Here is a 16812-nt window from a genome sequence, read left to right as displayed (position 1 = left end):
TTTCCATTTTGTCTCATTTGGAAGAATGTGTGTTTTTTGTTTGTACTTTAATTGTTACGTCCATCATAAGGAATATTTACAGGTTAAATGAGGAAAAAGTTTTTGAGGACTCATGAACACTAAATGTTGACTTCTCCACTTTGCCTTAGAAGTCTTACATTTTTGATGACTATCAGAGTGAACATATCGTCCCCAATATTGCCTACATGAAGTGGGTAAAGTACTAGAGAAGAAACAGGGTAGAACCTTGGAAATTAATTGGTCCTTCCAGAGGATTGAAAGCAATCATTTTCTTCTGCCCCACATGTTCATGTAGCAAAGAGGCATTTTATCCTTGGTCTTTCCAAAGAATAAAAACTGTTCTCAACACTGTACGACAATCTGACTGATTTCTGCAGCCAACTTCTCCTCCTCAGCAGGTGTCCATCTCTCCGCTCGCTTAGCCCATTCAATATTGTTCACCCAGGCGAAAGCGAAAGTCCTTCGTTTCCCGTCTCGCATTCCCAAAGCTTGTTGGTTTATTTTTATAGGGCTGCTCAGATTTTTATAGTAAAAAGCCACTTGAAAATCTTGTCTAAATGCATTCAGGTGCATATTAATTGATTTCCCTCCTTCAACTGGAATTTGCACAACAAGAGAAACAGCTGGAGACAGTTCATTAACTAATTGGAAATCTTGGCTTTGGAGATACCAGGAATAGAACAGAAAGGGAAACTAGCATGCTATGAAAGAAGACAAGTGTTCTTCGTGACAATGAGATATAATATTTATCCATTTTCCCTTTGACCACTTCCTCTACAAAGCTTCTGGCTCAGAAATAGACTGGAAATTAAATTAAACCTATCTTCTGCATGATGCTCCATAACAGTAAATATATGTATCTTTTGGTATTTGATATTTGATGCCTGATGCTGCTATAATATATATTTCAGAACCCTCTGTTTCGGATGATAGTCACTCACTCAGATTAGTTTAAGCAAAGAAGAGAATTTATTGACTCGTTTAACTGGGAATTTCAAGAGGGGTTCTGACTTCAGGTATGGCAGGAACTCAAGAAATGTTGTTTGGGTTCTATCTTGCCATGTCTTGTAACCCTTCTTCTTTATGTGGCTTGAAAGCACTTTCTGGCTAGTTTTCTCTCTGTGGCAGGAAAGATGGCCCTCACAACTCCAAGCTTAAAATCTTGTGGCTTGAGACCTGAAAAAAGAAATCTCCTCTCCCTAAAATGCATATATCAGTTCAGAGAGAAGACCCTGATTGGGCTTGCTTATGTCAAATGTCCTCTCGTGCACGATAAAAATCTCCTCCAACTTGAACATACATATCATGCATATCACTTGATGAACTTGTTAAAATGCATCTTCTCATTAAGCCCACTTTTACATTTGTTATACGAACAACTTAACTCCCAAAGCCAGGAATTAATAAAATGTGATTCCTACCAAGGAAGGAGAGATTAACAATCAGTGAAATAAAAAGAAATCAAGAAACTGAAGGAAGCTGTTACGTTAAAAAAAAAAAAATTAGATAATCAAGATACCTGGGTAATAAATTTAAGGAATGTGTAAAACAGCAATGACTTTCATTTCTGTTTAGAATGATCCAAGAGGAAAACAGGGCATCTCAGTTTCATTACTTAGTTTTATCCAAACGGTAATTATAATAATTTATATTATGAGACTGCACACAATCGCATTACATTTTCACAACAATTCTGAGAGGAATCTTCTTAGCAATCCTCTGCTGTCAAATGCCTCTACGTCCCGTCCCTCTCTGAGTAGAGATTGTCACCTTGCTGGGCTCAGCTTTGAGGACCAGCGATATGGCAGGTCAGGTCCCTAACTTGGTCCTGTCTAGTGAGAGAAGCCAGGGAACTTCTACTGGTTTAATACTAGGTTGTTAAAACAGCTCTTTCCTTTTGATTTCTTGTGTCTGGCCCAGCTCCATCTTTTGACTTTTTTTTACTGGCTTTGGGTTTCAGAGATTGGATATCTTGGCTCTGACACTGGCCGTAAAGCTGGGCCTGTGTCCTGTGCTATTGGTTTTACTTGATAAAGTTTCTATCTTCTGAGTCTGTATCTTACAGTATCTGGAGAACGATTATTTGAGTCAGCTTTGTCTCAGTTGCTTCTTCTGGCACCTTCTATTTTTCTTAATTTTTAAAAATTTTAAATCTGTTAGTCTGGATGCTGGTCATACTTGTTTTGATGCCAGATTCAACACATCCTTGATTCATAATCATGTTGATGATCATAATAATGATGATGAAAATGGTAATGAAGACTAAAAGTGAGTATTTCCTGAGTGCCAGACACTAAGTACTTCACATACATTAACATAGTTAATTTCCTAATAACCTTAAATATGCACTATCATTCTCATTTTACAGATGAGGAAATCAAGGCACAAAGAAATGAATTGATTTGCCCAACTTCACAGTGGTAGAAAGTAGTAGAGCCAGGATTTGAAGCCCAGTAGTTTCGTTCTAGAGCTCCCCAATATTGAGGAGAAAAATATGCAATATAGTCTTTTAATATTAATGACAATAATGCTAATTGTTTATTATGTATCCTACTGTCTTTCCATAATAATAATAATATAATGATGATGATGATGATGAACATAATATTGAACTTTCTGGTTTACAAAATAACTGCTTTATTTCCAGAAGAATGGCTCTCATTTGGAGTATGGATAAAGTTGGGGAGTTGCCGTAGTAGGCACAAGAATTAAAACATACATGTAGGGGCTGGCCCAGTGGCATAGTGGTTAAGTTCGCATGCCCCACTTTGGTGGCCCAGTGTTCACAGGTTCAGATCCCAGGCACAGACCCACACACCACTCATCAAGCCATGCTGTGGCCACATCCCACATACAAAATAGAAGACTGGCACAGATGTTAGCTCAGGGACAGTCTTCCTTAAGCAAAAAAGAGGAAGATTGGCAAAGATGTTAGCTCAGGGCCAATCTTCTTCACCAAAAAACACAAAACCCCAAAAAACCCCCACACGTGTAGATTCGAGACCAACTAATTAACGGGGGCAATTATTTAGAGCAGACACTGAGTGCCCTGTGGGAGAGGATTAGAAGAGGGCACCAGTTTTGTCTCCAAGCTGGCAGACCATGCTCAGCAAAAGAAAACTGTTGGGTAAATCCACCCTTTTCTCAGTAGCATTTGTTGTCATTCAAGTAATTTATCAACACTTTTCCTTTCATTTGTAGAGAGTGTTGTCTGAGAGAAGTTTGACGTGTGCAACGTCCTAAAATTTTGCACGTCCAGGGGCTGTTTCAGTTCTCTGCATTGATTGGCATCTAGGGCCACTGTCCCACTGGATCACTTCTTCAGCCAGTTCAGCCCAGGCCCTTACCCTTTTACTATTTAATTAGAATTTCCAGAGGTGGTTCCAAGCATAGATATGTTTCAAAACATTAATAATTTTATGCCCAAATACTTCTGAGGTGCAACCCTGGTTAACAACCACTACAGTAGAATCTTGGAACCAGAATGACTTTTTCAAAGCAAATGAGCCAAAACTCAGAGAGATGAAGTGACCGCCATATATAGTCACCTGCAGAGCTGGTGACAGGGCTGACTTCTTTTGTTTCCTGTTTGATACCATTGGCATTCCTAAGAACAAGTCAGAGTGGATTCCCTTCGCTACTATTCTTCTCCCACTTTGCCTTGTCAAGTGGCCTGGAAATAGCGGAGCTGGCAATTGAACCAACGTCCATGTGACTGTGAACAGCATGTTCCTTCCACTTCGCTTCAGAAAAGATTCTGGTTCCTGTCTCAAGAGTGCAGCTCAAGTATTAATCATCCATCTGTAATTGTCCTATGGCCCCCTCTGCCAGGTTTTCCTCTATTCCAATTTGCCTTCTTGACATGTGATTCTCTTCCCCCATCATTTTTGTTAAGTATCTTACTTTGTTAACATAAATTTAGACACCAAGGTAGGAGGAAGTCTATCCTGAATTGTTCTCTCTAATTCTGATAACCTCATCACCTACTCAGAATCTGTATTGTTTGCACCATGTTACACACAGTATTTCTCATTACAGATGGATCTTTTCAGTGAGTTTTTCTTTTATTTCCCACCTGAATATAAATTAAAAGGAAAGTGGAGACAAGCCTTCTCATATATTTTTTCTTCCACATAGTGGGTATTAATATAACCCTTTTGACAAGGAAGGTTTGCCCTGGGCAAAGAGAGAGCATGTACTTTTGGAGTGTATAATCCCTTTCAGCTCTAAAATTATGTGACTCTCCATCTCTGTTTTTCTTTTTAAAGATTGGCACCTGAGCTAACATCTGTGGACAATCTTCTTTTCTTTTTTCTTCTTCTTCTTCTCTCCAAAGCCCCCCAGTACATAGTCGTATATTCTAGTTGTAGGTCCTTCTGGTTGTGGCATGTGGGATGCTGCCTCCGCATGGCTTGATGAGCATTGCCATGTCCGCACCCAGGATCTGAACCAGTGAAACCCTGGTCCTCCGAAGCGGAGTGTGTGAACTTAACCACTGGGCCATGGGGCCAACCCCTCCATCTCTGTTTTAACCCAGGGGACATTAAAAACCAAAACCTTCCAAGACTCAGTTGGCCCCAGGTCTGAAGGGGCAGTACACCCCTAGTATTTGTTAGTGTCAAGCATATGGAGTTACATCTATTAGTTCTGTTTACTCTGCTACAGAGTTTATTACCCAGAAACCCTTGGAAATAGTTTATCAGGACTGCAACATTTAAATAACGAGGAAAAGAGAACCTCCTTCTCTGATTCAATATTGCATTAGAAGAGCATGAAGATGGGATGGGATGAATGAAAATTTGATCATTTAACCTAAGATTTCACATTAAGACATAAATAAGCATATAGGTTGCTGAAGGTATCTTTAAAGTCATATTGTAAAACTGCAGGAAAAAACGAACAGAAAGAGAGAGAGAGAAATCTTTTTTCAGCAGGATTATTTGAGCAAGCATATCACTGGAAACAATTAGAAGTGAAGGTTGAGATATTTTATATGTGTTGCTGAGTTGCAATGTGTTTCCAGTAGAGGCAGTTAGAAATCCTTAGCTGCCAAAACAGCAGTGAATATGAGAAAACCATGATAAACAAATGAAAAGCAATAGGATATATTGGAGTATGAGGAAGCCATTTGGTTTAAAACTAATTCGGCCTGACCTTGTTTTACCAAAAGGCCCTGACGTGGCCTGTTGAGCATGCATTGTACATCTGCTTTAAACATTTACTATGTCCCAAAGGTAAGAACGATGCCCTTAAAGATAGAGATGTAGCTTCCCCCCATATCGGCATTTCTTTAAGGGTAAACATCTTTTCCTGGAAACTAAGCATTAATTGCTGACTTGCTGTGCTCACCTTGTGACCACTGACCTGCTGACTACAGACCTGGTGTGCCAGCTAAGCATGTCATGGCAGTAGGAAAAGAGCCCTTCCTGTCATATGTGATGTGTGCTGTTTGTTCCAAGATGGTATATAACCACTCTGTACACCCCACTTCTTTGATGCCCTTCCTTTGTTGGGGAAAGAAGGCCCCTGGAGCTATAGTCTTCAGATCTGGCTCAGAGTAAACTCACCCCAATTTTGATTTATAGATTGATTATGGATTATTTGCATTGGCATCAGTGAGGTAAGTATACATTCTTCAAAGCACACAAGCAGTCGTGACTTTGAGCTTCCAATTTGATGGTCACACAAGATGCAGAATATGACAAAGCCTAGATCTAAAATATAGCTAATTGGAGATTCCAAAGTCTGATAATAGAGAAATATGGGGAAAGAGAAAAATTTAAAAAGGTAGTTGCTGAGAGTTTTCCACTCAAGGTGAAGATTTTAAATCTTTTAAGTCTAGGACCTTATATATCTAGGATCTCAAATGCTTCCACATTCTTAGTGTGGGTATAAACTAGAAATAAATCCATTCCTCGGAAAAGGCCAGTAAAGGATCTTGACTATCTTAACATTGCAGCTGAGTGAGGGGAAAAAAAACAGTCCCTTGAAAATCTATAACTATAATCCAATTCTCATACAAATATGTTGTCTAGATTCATCCTATCTGTGGGAAAAACAAACAAATGACCTTAACTTGAGATTTCGATGAAAATGGTCCTGGTGTTGCAATGCCACAGGGAGTGCCTGGCAGAAGCAAACACAGATTGTTGCAGGAAACCTTCATTTTAGCCCTCAAAATTCCCACAAGTCAAGATTAAGTTACATGAGTACGCAAACATCACAAAACACACAAGAACATGAGGTACCATAAGCACGTAAGAACCAGTAGAAAAACAAACAAAACCAACAGACCCACAGAGACTTTAAATAATAGTACAGAACATAAAACAAATGTGTTTAATATATTTATAGAAATTAAAGAGGGAGTTGAAATTGTAATAGAAGAACAAGAGACTATTAAAATTTTCTTGGTAGAAAAAGAAACAGAACACTAAGAAATGCAAAATAAAATAATTAAAATTTAAATATATATAAATGTATTAAACAGTAGATTTGACACGGCCTGAGAGAAAATTAGTGGAGAAGAAGATCTGAAGAAAAAATTTCCCCAGCATTCAGGAAAATGAAAAAATGTGATTCAGACACATATAGGATTAAAACAAATACAAAAAAGGTGTGACAGAATCTAATTAGTGGTTCAGAAGTTGATAATAGAAAGATAAGGGGGAAGAGTAGGATACTACAAGATAATGGCTGAGAATTTTCCAGAATTGATCAAAGGTACCTATCCTTACATTCAGGAACTCATTAAATCCCCAAGCATGGTAAATTAAAAGAAATTCACAACCAGACACATTACGTAAAATTGTAAACTGGGCCTGGGAGGTGGTGGAGAGAAAGAGGGGGGAGGGAGGGAGATTTTTTAAATTCAGAAGAAAGCAAAGAAAATTAAAAATGTAATTAAACTGGCATCTAACTTTTTAATAGCCAGATACGCAGAGTCAAAATAAGTGTCAAATTAGAACTCACCGAAACCTTCCTTCAAGAATGAAAGCAAAATAGAGATAGTTTGGTTAAAAACTGGCAGAGTTTGCCTCTAGCAAACCCTCATTAAGGGAACTACTTTCGGCAAAAGAAAAAATTTTCTAAAGATCTGAAATGCAAGGAGTGGAGAGCAAAGAAATCCGTAAACCAATGGGTAACTCTAAAAGAATATTGAAAGAATAACATGATAATAATGTTCAATTTCTTGTATTAGAAAAAGATAGTATTGAAGTTGGGAACAACAGGAAAATAATTCAAGGATTCTTAGAGCTCATGTTTTGTTGAAATAAGTATACATATTAAAGTGTGGGGGTAATGCTAAAAGAATAGAAATATAGCACATAGTTTCCAAGCTAGAGAGAGAAGAAAAGCAATATAAAAATCTCATTCAATTGAAAAAGGTCAAGAAAGGAGAGAGAAAGAAAAACAGTTCAAATGGAAGCACCAAATAATATTGTAGAAACAAGTCTACATATGTCAGTCATTATAATAAATATAAATGGACTAACTCTCCATTTTAAGAGAGAGGAATTGTCAGGCTCTATAAAAAAATAAAACTCATATATTTGTAAGAGATACACCTAAATCTCAGGACGTAGAAAAGTTGAAAGACTAGAAAAAGATCCACAAGGCAAGTATCAAGACTTTCTCCATAAAGTCATAGTGATTAAAACAGTTTGGTGACGATGCAGAGACAGTCAAACAGGCCTGTCACCCAGGCTCTAGCACTCACGTCAGACTTGAACTCTGGAGCTAGTGACACAAAAGGCAGCAGGGCAATGGTATTGGTGATGGAAGAGGTCACAGTGACATCAAGTTCAAGAGTAACAAATTTACTTGGCAGCAGTAATTTCCTAGTCAGATCAGTTCTGCAGTGTGATTTTGGAAGTTTTTCCGGAAGATTAGCTGGAGCGAGGATTCTGTGCGTTACCCTGTATCCTTAAACAAACAAACGCCCTCTTGCTGTGCTTTCTCACTGAAAGTCAGCTTCTATTACTGCGGACTAAGAATCCTGACTGATACAAAGTGTGCTTGCCTACAAGGAAGACGAGAAAAATCTCTTCAAGCCGCTTGCCCAGGATTGCTGACTGGGACCCTGTCCCTTTGATCTTTGCTGCAAAATGGGGGCACAGTTTCTGAATTCTCCCACTTTGCAATGATTTCAGCTCCTCCATTTTCCAGCAAAATGTGAAAGATCAGGATCTAGATTCAGAAATATGTCACATTTAGAAAAAAAGAGGCAAGAAATGCTTGTTTAACCTAAGGCAAACTTCTGTTTTCAGAAGTTGGTGAAAGATGATTAAAAAAGAAACTGCAGCTAAGGAGGGGTGGGAAATGAGATGGATTACTTTTATATTTTAAAAGAGATATTCAATTTGTTTACAAATTGTTTTTCTTTCCTTCTCACCTGAATTTTTTTTTCTGAGATTGCGTCCTATTTCTGTACCTCACCCCAGTATTAGTTTTCTTAAATAATTGTTCAGGTAACTCTGTGTTTCATGCCTGCCCCCCGGGAGACTGTAAACATCAGGAAAGCAGTGGAAGTGTTGGTCTTGATCACTCCGGTATTCCTGGTGCCCAGCACACAGTAAACAAATGAGAAAAATATTATAAGTTAAAGGGAAAATCATGAATGAATGGATTGTGGTAGAAGCAAAAGAAATTTTTTTTTAGTATACTATTGATAACTTCTATCCCCAATTTGTTCCCTATTTTCCATCAAAAGACAAAACTGAAGAATGACTAAATCCTTTGGAGCGTAGAAGTTTGTAGTACAAGTTCTTATCAATATGAAAAATATCTGAAAAATCAGTTAGAAAACGATAATTGTAGTCTGAATAGTTTTAAATATAATGCCATGAAAAGCACTTTAAGATATAACATATTTGACATGATTGATTAGGAGTGAAGAGATACGTATTATGTTTTCATATCTCCAAACCAATGAAATGACTTGATTTACAGACAGGTGTAGAGTTCTCACTCAAAATCCAACTATTTTCACAATTTTTTGCAGTGGAATGGCCTTAGAATGTCTTGAGATTTTACAGCTCAAAAAAGCCCTCTTCCAGGATTTTCTTTCAGGAAGTCCATTAAATCTTCCGTATTTGAACATCAGATTAATCTCCAGAGCTTTCTTCTACACTTCTGTCTAGCAGTGTCTGCTCTAATGAACTTGCCTTTCCTTAGGAATGGTTCTTTTTCAGTCTTTAAATGAAATTCCCACTTCCTTCCAGGACCTTCTTAATTAAGCAATTTATCTGCCTAGACAGCACTTATTTTGTCCTCTTCTAGATTAATAGTTATTTGGAAGTTTTACTTACAAATCTTTCTTAATATTTATGATAAAAATGAAATATTAGGGGGCTGGACCAGTGGTGCAGCGGTTAAGTTCGCACTTCTGTAGCCCGGGGTTCACCAGTTCAGATCCCGGGTGCCGAAATGACACGGCTTGGCAAGCCCTGCTGTGGTAGGCGTCCCACATATAAAGTAGAGGAAGATGGGCATGGATGTTAGCTCAGGGCCAGTCTTCCTCAGAAAAAAGAGGAGGATTGGCAGATGTTAGCTCAGGGCTAATCTTCCTCGGGAAAAAAAATAGAAATATTAAGTCAAATCTGCAGAGGACTCCCATGATTGACATTGTACTTAGCTGGCATTGAAATGAATGTACGGGATGGTGAGAGGAGTGAGATGGACCCACCCGTGTTGAATAGCTCTGTAGAGGGACAGTCTTCCACGTGGCTCCACTAGATCAGGTCTCCTCATTCTGGGTTCCTTCTTCAATGCTCCAATCCACTCTTTCATTCTTCCATCCTCTGCCTGAATGAGCCACCTCAGCCTGTCCCCTGTGGAGCCAGAGGCATCTGGGGCTTTCTCCATTCATTTTTTCTTTTTTCTTTTGTCAGGAAAGGATTCATCCTGAGCTTATATCTGTTGTCAACCTTCCTCTTTTTTTTTTTTTTTTCCCCAAAGCCCCAGTGCATGGTTGTATGTCCTAGTTGTAAGTCCTAAGTCATCTATGTGAGCCACCATCACAGCATGGGGCTGACAGATGGGTGGTATGATTCCAACTGGGAAATGAACCTGGGCTGCCCCAGCGGTGAGAGTGCCGAACTTAAACCTCCTAGGCCATCACGGCTGGCCCTCTTCAATCTTTTTGACCTATTAAAACTCCATGAATTAGTTTGCTAGGGCTGCTATAACAAAGCACCATGGATGGGGTGGCTTAAACGACAGAAATTTATTTCCTCACAGTTCTGGAGGCTAGAAGTCAGAGGGCAATGTGTCTGCAATGTTCACTGCATCTGGGGCCTCCCTCCGAGGCTTGTAGATAGCTGTCTTCTCTCTGCGTTTTCACACAGTCTTTCCTCTGTGCTTGTCTGTGTCCTAGTCTCCTCTTCGTATCAGGACACCAGTCATATTGGACTGATGCCCACCCTGATGACTTCATTTAACCTTAATTACCTCTGAAGACCCTTTTTCCAAATACAGACACATTCTGAGGTGCTGGGGGTTAGGACTCCAACATATGGATTTTGGGGTGACACAACTCAGCCTGTAACACCCTTTGTCTTGCTTCTTTGGCTTTCAAAAGCCTATTTGTGAATTGGAAAAAAACCAGAACATTTCTTGTCTCTCCTTGTTTGTCTTCATCCTAAAACAATCCTAATTATCCTCAAGGAAATGACAAGAGCAGTAAAATTACATAGAAAGAAAAGCACATGGGGGCCGGCCCAGTGACATAGTGGTGACGTTTGCATGGCCTGCTTCAGTGGCCTGGGGTTCGCAGGTTTGGATCCCGGGTGTGGACCTTGCCCCACTCATCAAGCCATACTGTGGCAGCATCCCACATAAAATAGAGGAAGATTGGCACAGATCTTAGCTCAGTGACAATCTTCCTCAAGCAAAAACAGGAAGATTGGCAACAGATGTTAACTCAGGGCCAAACTTCCTCACACACACACAAAAAATAAAATAAAGAAAAGCACATGGATTACCATTTTAAGACAGTATTTCGCTGCTCCTACACTTTGCTGGGAACCATGCTGGGTATTTCCTAAAATTAATGACTTCAATCACATAGGCACTGATGATGTCAGTTTATATGAGAGGAAGCAGACCTGCAGAGAGTTTAGATCAGGCGCATGAGGCTAGTGACAGGATTGCAAGCAGGAATGTCCATCTCTAAACCCAAGCTCCAATTGTGAAGGTGACTATTCTCAATTTAAATTGGACAAAAATGTTTCCGTGTATTTATATGATATTAAAGACTCAGTCTGCTTATAGCTAACAGAAGACTGTCGAAAGAGTGAAATGGTGGCCTGCTCTGAAACTGGCATAGTAATAACTACTGGAGTCCGTGGTGGGATCCTCTTATTGCCATAGGATACTCAGTGAAGAATTAATAAGCCTCAGGTTTCTGTTCTGTGGTTCTAAGACCTTTGATAGGGCGAGGAGGGAGAGAAAGTCTCTCCCCTACACTGACTGGAGCAGAGCCCAGGCCACTCACATCTCTAGGTTTTACCCACTTGTGAGAGAGGAGCACCAGTGACTTTGTACCCCAATATTCCTTACCACTTTTTTATACTCCTTACAAGACAATACCAAGAAATGACAAAGGCAGTAGGCATACAAGCTACTGGGATAGGAAAGAATTTCAATGGATGTAGAATTTTTTCCACATTTAACAAATGTTTTCCTCTGCAGAAAGGAAAATAACCAATCTAATAATTTTGATGATGATAATCATAATGACAGTGAAATGGTGGAAATTATTACCATTTGCTATGTTTTGGGCTGTGCATATAATTCTATTAGTGAGTAAAAGAAAAAAGATCTTGACAGACCCATCGAAATGGAATAAATCAAAAAATTAATTAAATCCTATTTGTCATTATTCCTGGAATGTTTTATTTTTAGGTTTTATTTATAACAAAATAAATAAATACTTTTTTTTATAACAAAGTAAGTTATTCGTGTGAACTCTAAGTCACATAAATTACTTTTTCTTTAGGAGAAATGCAGAAAATATATGTTGCCACTTTATGGTTATCTTACTAATAATTAAATTTTAACTAAGAGGTTGGAAAGCACACATTAATGCAGTGATTTATTTGCTAGACCAGAGGCTTCAGGGAGAGGAGCATAAAGTGAGACTGAAGAAAATCATGTTATGTGAAATGGGGAGAATGTGGGGATGACCTGAGCCTGGGGATTCTGCACCGAGAGCTCAAGGTTCCGAGACTATTGAGGAAAAGTTGAACATTTGGGCTTACTTACTCAATAGTAGGAGAGGAGAGGGGTGTCTAGAAAGAGTATTATGGAGGAATAAGATGAATTAGAGATGGGTTTAAATCGCAGGTTTTAAAGAGTTTTTCCAACTTTAAATTTGCAAAATCCAGATAAAAGTTAACAAAGGAAGATCATGCCTTAATTTATTTAACCGCTGTTTTTTGAGTGTCTCTTAGCTACAAGCCACTGTGTGGTCATTGGGCATGCATGGATAGATAAGGGAGAGTCATCGGCCATATTTGTCTTATAGTTTCACAGAAATGATATAATCTTCCTGGATATCCTAATGAATAGAACAGTGGTCTTCAATTAGGTTATGACTTTTGAATTCTGAGACCTTACTTGATTAAATCTAGAATTTGCCCTGTTTTCCCACGTTTGCTGCTACTTTTGGAGTGTGGAAGGGAAGAATCTTTTCTTTTTTGAATCCCACCAGGAACTGTGGGCAACATTCCCATTCTCCCTGCCTCAAAATTTCAGGAAGTTTTGGGGCTGGCCCAGTGGCACAGTGGTTAAGTTCACATGTTCCACTTCAGTGGCCTGGGGTTCGCTGGTTCAGATCCTGGGTTCAGACCTAGGCATTGCTTGTCAAACCATGCTGTGGCAGGCGTCCCACATATAAAGCAGAGGCAGATGGGCATGAATTTTAGCTCAGGGCCAGTCTTCCTCAGCAAAAAGAGGAGGATTGGCAGCAGATGTTAGCTCAGGGCTAATCTTCCTCAAAAAAAAGTTTCAGGAAATTTTTATAAAGCGCCCACTTGGGGCACAGAACATCAGTTAGGGCAAATATCTTGCTTTCCATGTTGCTTAGGTGAGCTTCCATTTCTCGTGCGCGAGTGCCAGGGTGCTGAAGAAAAGCAGAGGACTGAGAAAGGGGAGAACAGAGAGGAAGAGATGTGAAGGTCAAGAGGGAGGTGAAGAATCAGTGAGAGAGAGGCTCTGTGCTGAGGCACCTGGGCGGTGGGGGTGTGTTTTGCAAACAGAAAGGAGTACGTTCTTAGTTTGCCTGTGATGTTTGGCCCTTGGCAAGATGGTGATGCTCATTCTGAGTGGCTTTCCAGATTTCCAATTTCAGGGAGCTATCTTTTGGCAAGTTATCCATCCACAGTTTCTCCTGCTGTAATACTTAGGAGGCTGTGACGCCTGTCTCTGCAAGAGCTCTAATGTCCACTGCTGGGTCTTCTTAATACTCACTTGCAGACTGAGTCCAACTCAGGTCCTACATGCAAGGCTTTCTGCTTAGGGAGAATGAATCTGCTGTCACCTGTGCCCTTTTCAATTAAATGGTCTCCTTCCTGGTCTCTTGTGACCAAACCCTTACTGGAAGTGGGGTCCAGTCTTCATACTTGTCTAGTACCTCAGTTCCTTGGATCCCAGCTTGCTCCTGGGACTCTGTCATCCTCTTCCCTTAGCGCCACAGTTCCCATGACTGGTCATTCTTCCCTCCCACTCGGGCCCCCTGATGCTCAGGGTATCTTGGCCGCGGATTTGTTGTCTGCTGGAACAGCCCCCCGACCTCCTACTCAGTCTCACTGGCGTGGAATACTGCCTGTATTTCTGCCTAGTTTGGTAAAGAGGGATTTGGGGAGTAATCCTTAACTCCTCAGAGCCCTTCCCCCTTTCATACTCAGTGTGTGAAGACTGAGACTCAGTTAGTAAAGTCTAGTTCAGTGGGGTTATGGAAATATTAACTATGATTAATGTTACTTGTGTGCAAACCATAAAGTTGGAAGCTATTCATATTGGTTGAATAATATATTTGCTGAGTTTACCTCTTAAAACTGTATAAGATCATGGGAGAGGGAGAAGAATGCTAGTGGAAATGTTGAGCATAAATTGGGAGTTAACAAAGTATCTTTAATAGCAAAACCCACCTATCAATGCAGGTAGACCGAAAAGATGGGTATAGTTGGGCGCACGAGTAGATAAAACGCATTGATGCTCACCTTGGACACAGGGTCTGATTACTGGACCCACAGGTCAACTTACGGCTCTTAGAAGAATGAGTAAATATTTTGAGAAAACTTCTTTAGAAAGGAGCAGCTCCATGGTCTGCTCCCTCTCAGAATTCTGGGAGGAGCAAGTCTTCCATTCCCTGTCTGCTTGGAGCCCCGAAACTCTGCTCTGCTGGGACCTGTCCTGCCACGCTTGGAGGTCTCTAACCTTTCACAATTCTAAGGTCTAAGCTTTCTGTTGTGCTCTGGGTAATTAAAGGTGAAAGGAAGAAGGCGAAGCTTTCAGCTTTTTCTTCTCTGCTCCCCAGAGTAGCCTTGGGGCCAAACTCTTCCCTTTTGGAAGAAAGGAAAAGGAACTTTAATTAGAGTTTTGAAATGCAATCCAGCTCACTTAGCTTGCTGCAACACTGCCTTAATTCTTGAGTTTCTGGTCCCAGTACTATCCCACGGCCTCCTGAGGGCCATTGCCCTGCTTGTATGGACTTTAATGTATCAGACTAGTTATTATATTTTATTTACTAATTCAGTCAATTTAAAAACAAAAACATTTATTAAGCAACTATGTTAGTTGAATAGTTAAATAAACACAGTCCCTGATTTTAAGGAAGGAAACTAACAGATGAACCAGTAAGTGGCATAAAGTGATACAAAGTCCATGATCAAAACAAAATTGGGGAGCCTGTTGCATTGCCTAGTTGTTAAGTTCAGCATGCTTTGCTTCAGTGGCCGGGGTTCATGGGTTTGGATCCCCGGTGCAGATGTACATCACTCTTCAGCCGTGCTGTGGCCGTGACCTGCATATAACATAGAGGAGGATTGGCAACAGATGTTAGCTCAGTGTTAATCTTCCTCAGCAAAACAAAACAAAACAAAACAAAACAAAACAAAAGAAAACAAAACAAAACTATAGAATAAGATGGAAGTAAAAGGAAGACAGATCATATGCCATAGTTGAAATGACCTTTGGGTGAGTTTTGAAAGTCCCCTAAATCAACCCAATGCCCATTAAGTCCTCGCTCTAAAACTGGAGCTGGGCCAGGCTTGCTTCCTATAACAAAGTCCCTCCACCTCTCTTGGATTAGTTGTCCTGCTCCACAAAATAGCAAAGAAACATCACAGTGGTGTTTGATTATCTTCATCTTGAGGCTTTAATTAATCAGGTTTTGCTGATTTATCGTAATTTCGAGAAAGTGCCAGAACACATCATAGCAGAATGGAAAGGCAATTTTTTTTGCTCAGGATTCACAGAAGATTGACAGCAGTGAAGAGGCAGCTTAGAACTGGGCTTTGCTGTGTACCTAGGCTTCATCAATTTGGGAATGAGGATATTTCACTGCTATTTAAAAGCAGATACAAAACCCTCACCTGCATACTTGCATTTTAAGAAACTGGCATGCAACATGTTTTTGGGAATTGACATATGGCTTCATTTTCAGCCTCTCAGCAGCTGAGCCTCTAAGGGTTGTCTGGAGATGTAGACAGTCACGGTGGTTTTCCTGCAATAGTGTTTCAAGTATTGACTACCAGTATTATAGAATATGTGATGCTATTGGTTATGGGAAAGAAAGTCATCATACTCTGAGACTGGGAAGTGGATCATATTTTCAAACATCTAATGCATTTGGCTTCACCATTTTCCCTGAGTTTGGCAAAGCTTTTAGAGAGATAAAACCAAGATTGTCACAAAGCAGCAAATGGCTGCCAGAGACCCAACAATACAAAGTTCTAAGTCAAGAGCAGACTAATCTAGAAAATTTTTTTCAGTGTTCCTCAACAGTTAAGTGTCCTAAAGACACGCAAATGTTGGCTGATCATAAGAGTGGTTTGGTAGAGAAATATTACTATTATTCAGAGCCACCATCTCATTTCAGCCTCATGTGAACTGTATGGTATGGGTTGTGTCATCTCTGGTGAATGATGAATTCAAGAGCAAATGAAATCAGGTGGCTTATGCAGTCTCAGAAAGGTGGCATGGGGCAGGACTTGGACCTGAATATACCAAATCCACATGTTTTCCATTATACCACTCCATAGTTGTGCAATAAATATTGTAGGTTCCTTGAAAACAAATGATTATTTTTAGCATTTTTCTTCCTCATTGTACCAAATATCACTCTGGGAGTGGATGGCTTGATTTCCTCAATTTATGGCACTATTCTCTACAGATGCGTAGATAACTATACCAAACAGAAGCCAAAACATGAAACTATAAAATCCCACTAACATCTTACAGTTTTAGAATAAAGTACTCTCAAGAACTGTGAAGGATTGAATTTTACCATACTTGCAAGCTATGAAGTTAACCTACCCCAGTTTCACGGAGACTAGTGGAAGACACAGATTCCTCAAAGCAATAGCAGCAGTCAAAACATCAGCATTTTTCATGCCATTTCTCCAAGCCTGAATTTCTACAGGGTGATACCAAGAGGGCCAGACAACACCGGCGTATTCAGTGGGTTGCTTTACAGGAGGGAACCTTGAGCTTAGAAAACCCAAATCTTCTACAGTGGGCAGTAAGCATGCCTGCCCTTTACTCCAGAGGGAGACACTTTTTCTG

The sequence above is a fragment of the Equus caballus genome, chromosome 5 (assembly GCF_041296265.1).
Source record: "Equus caballus isolate H_3958 breed thoroughbred chromosome 5, TB-T2T, whole genome shotgun sequence".
Lineage (NCBI taxonomy): Eukaryota > Metazoa > Chordata > Mammalia > Perissodactyla > Equidae > Equus > Equus caballus.
Note: the sequence above shows the minus strand (reverse complement) of the source record.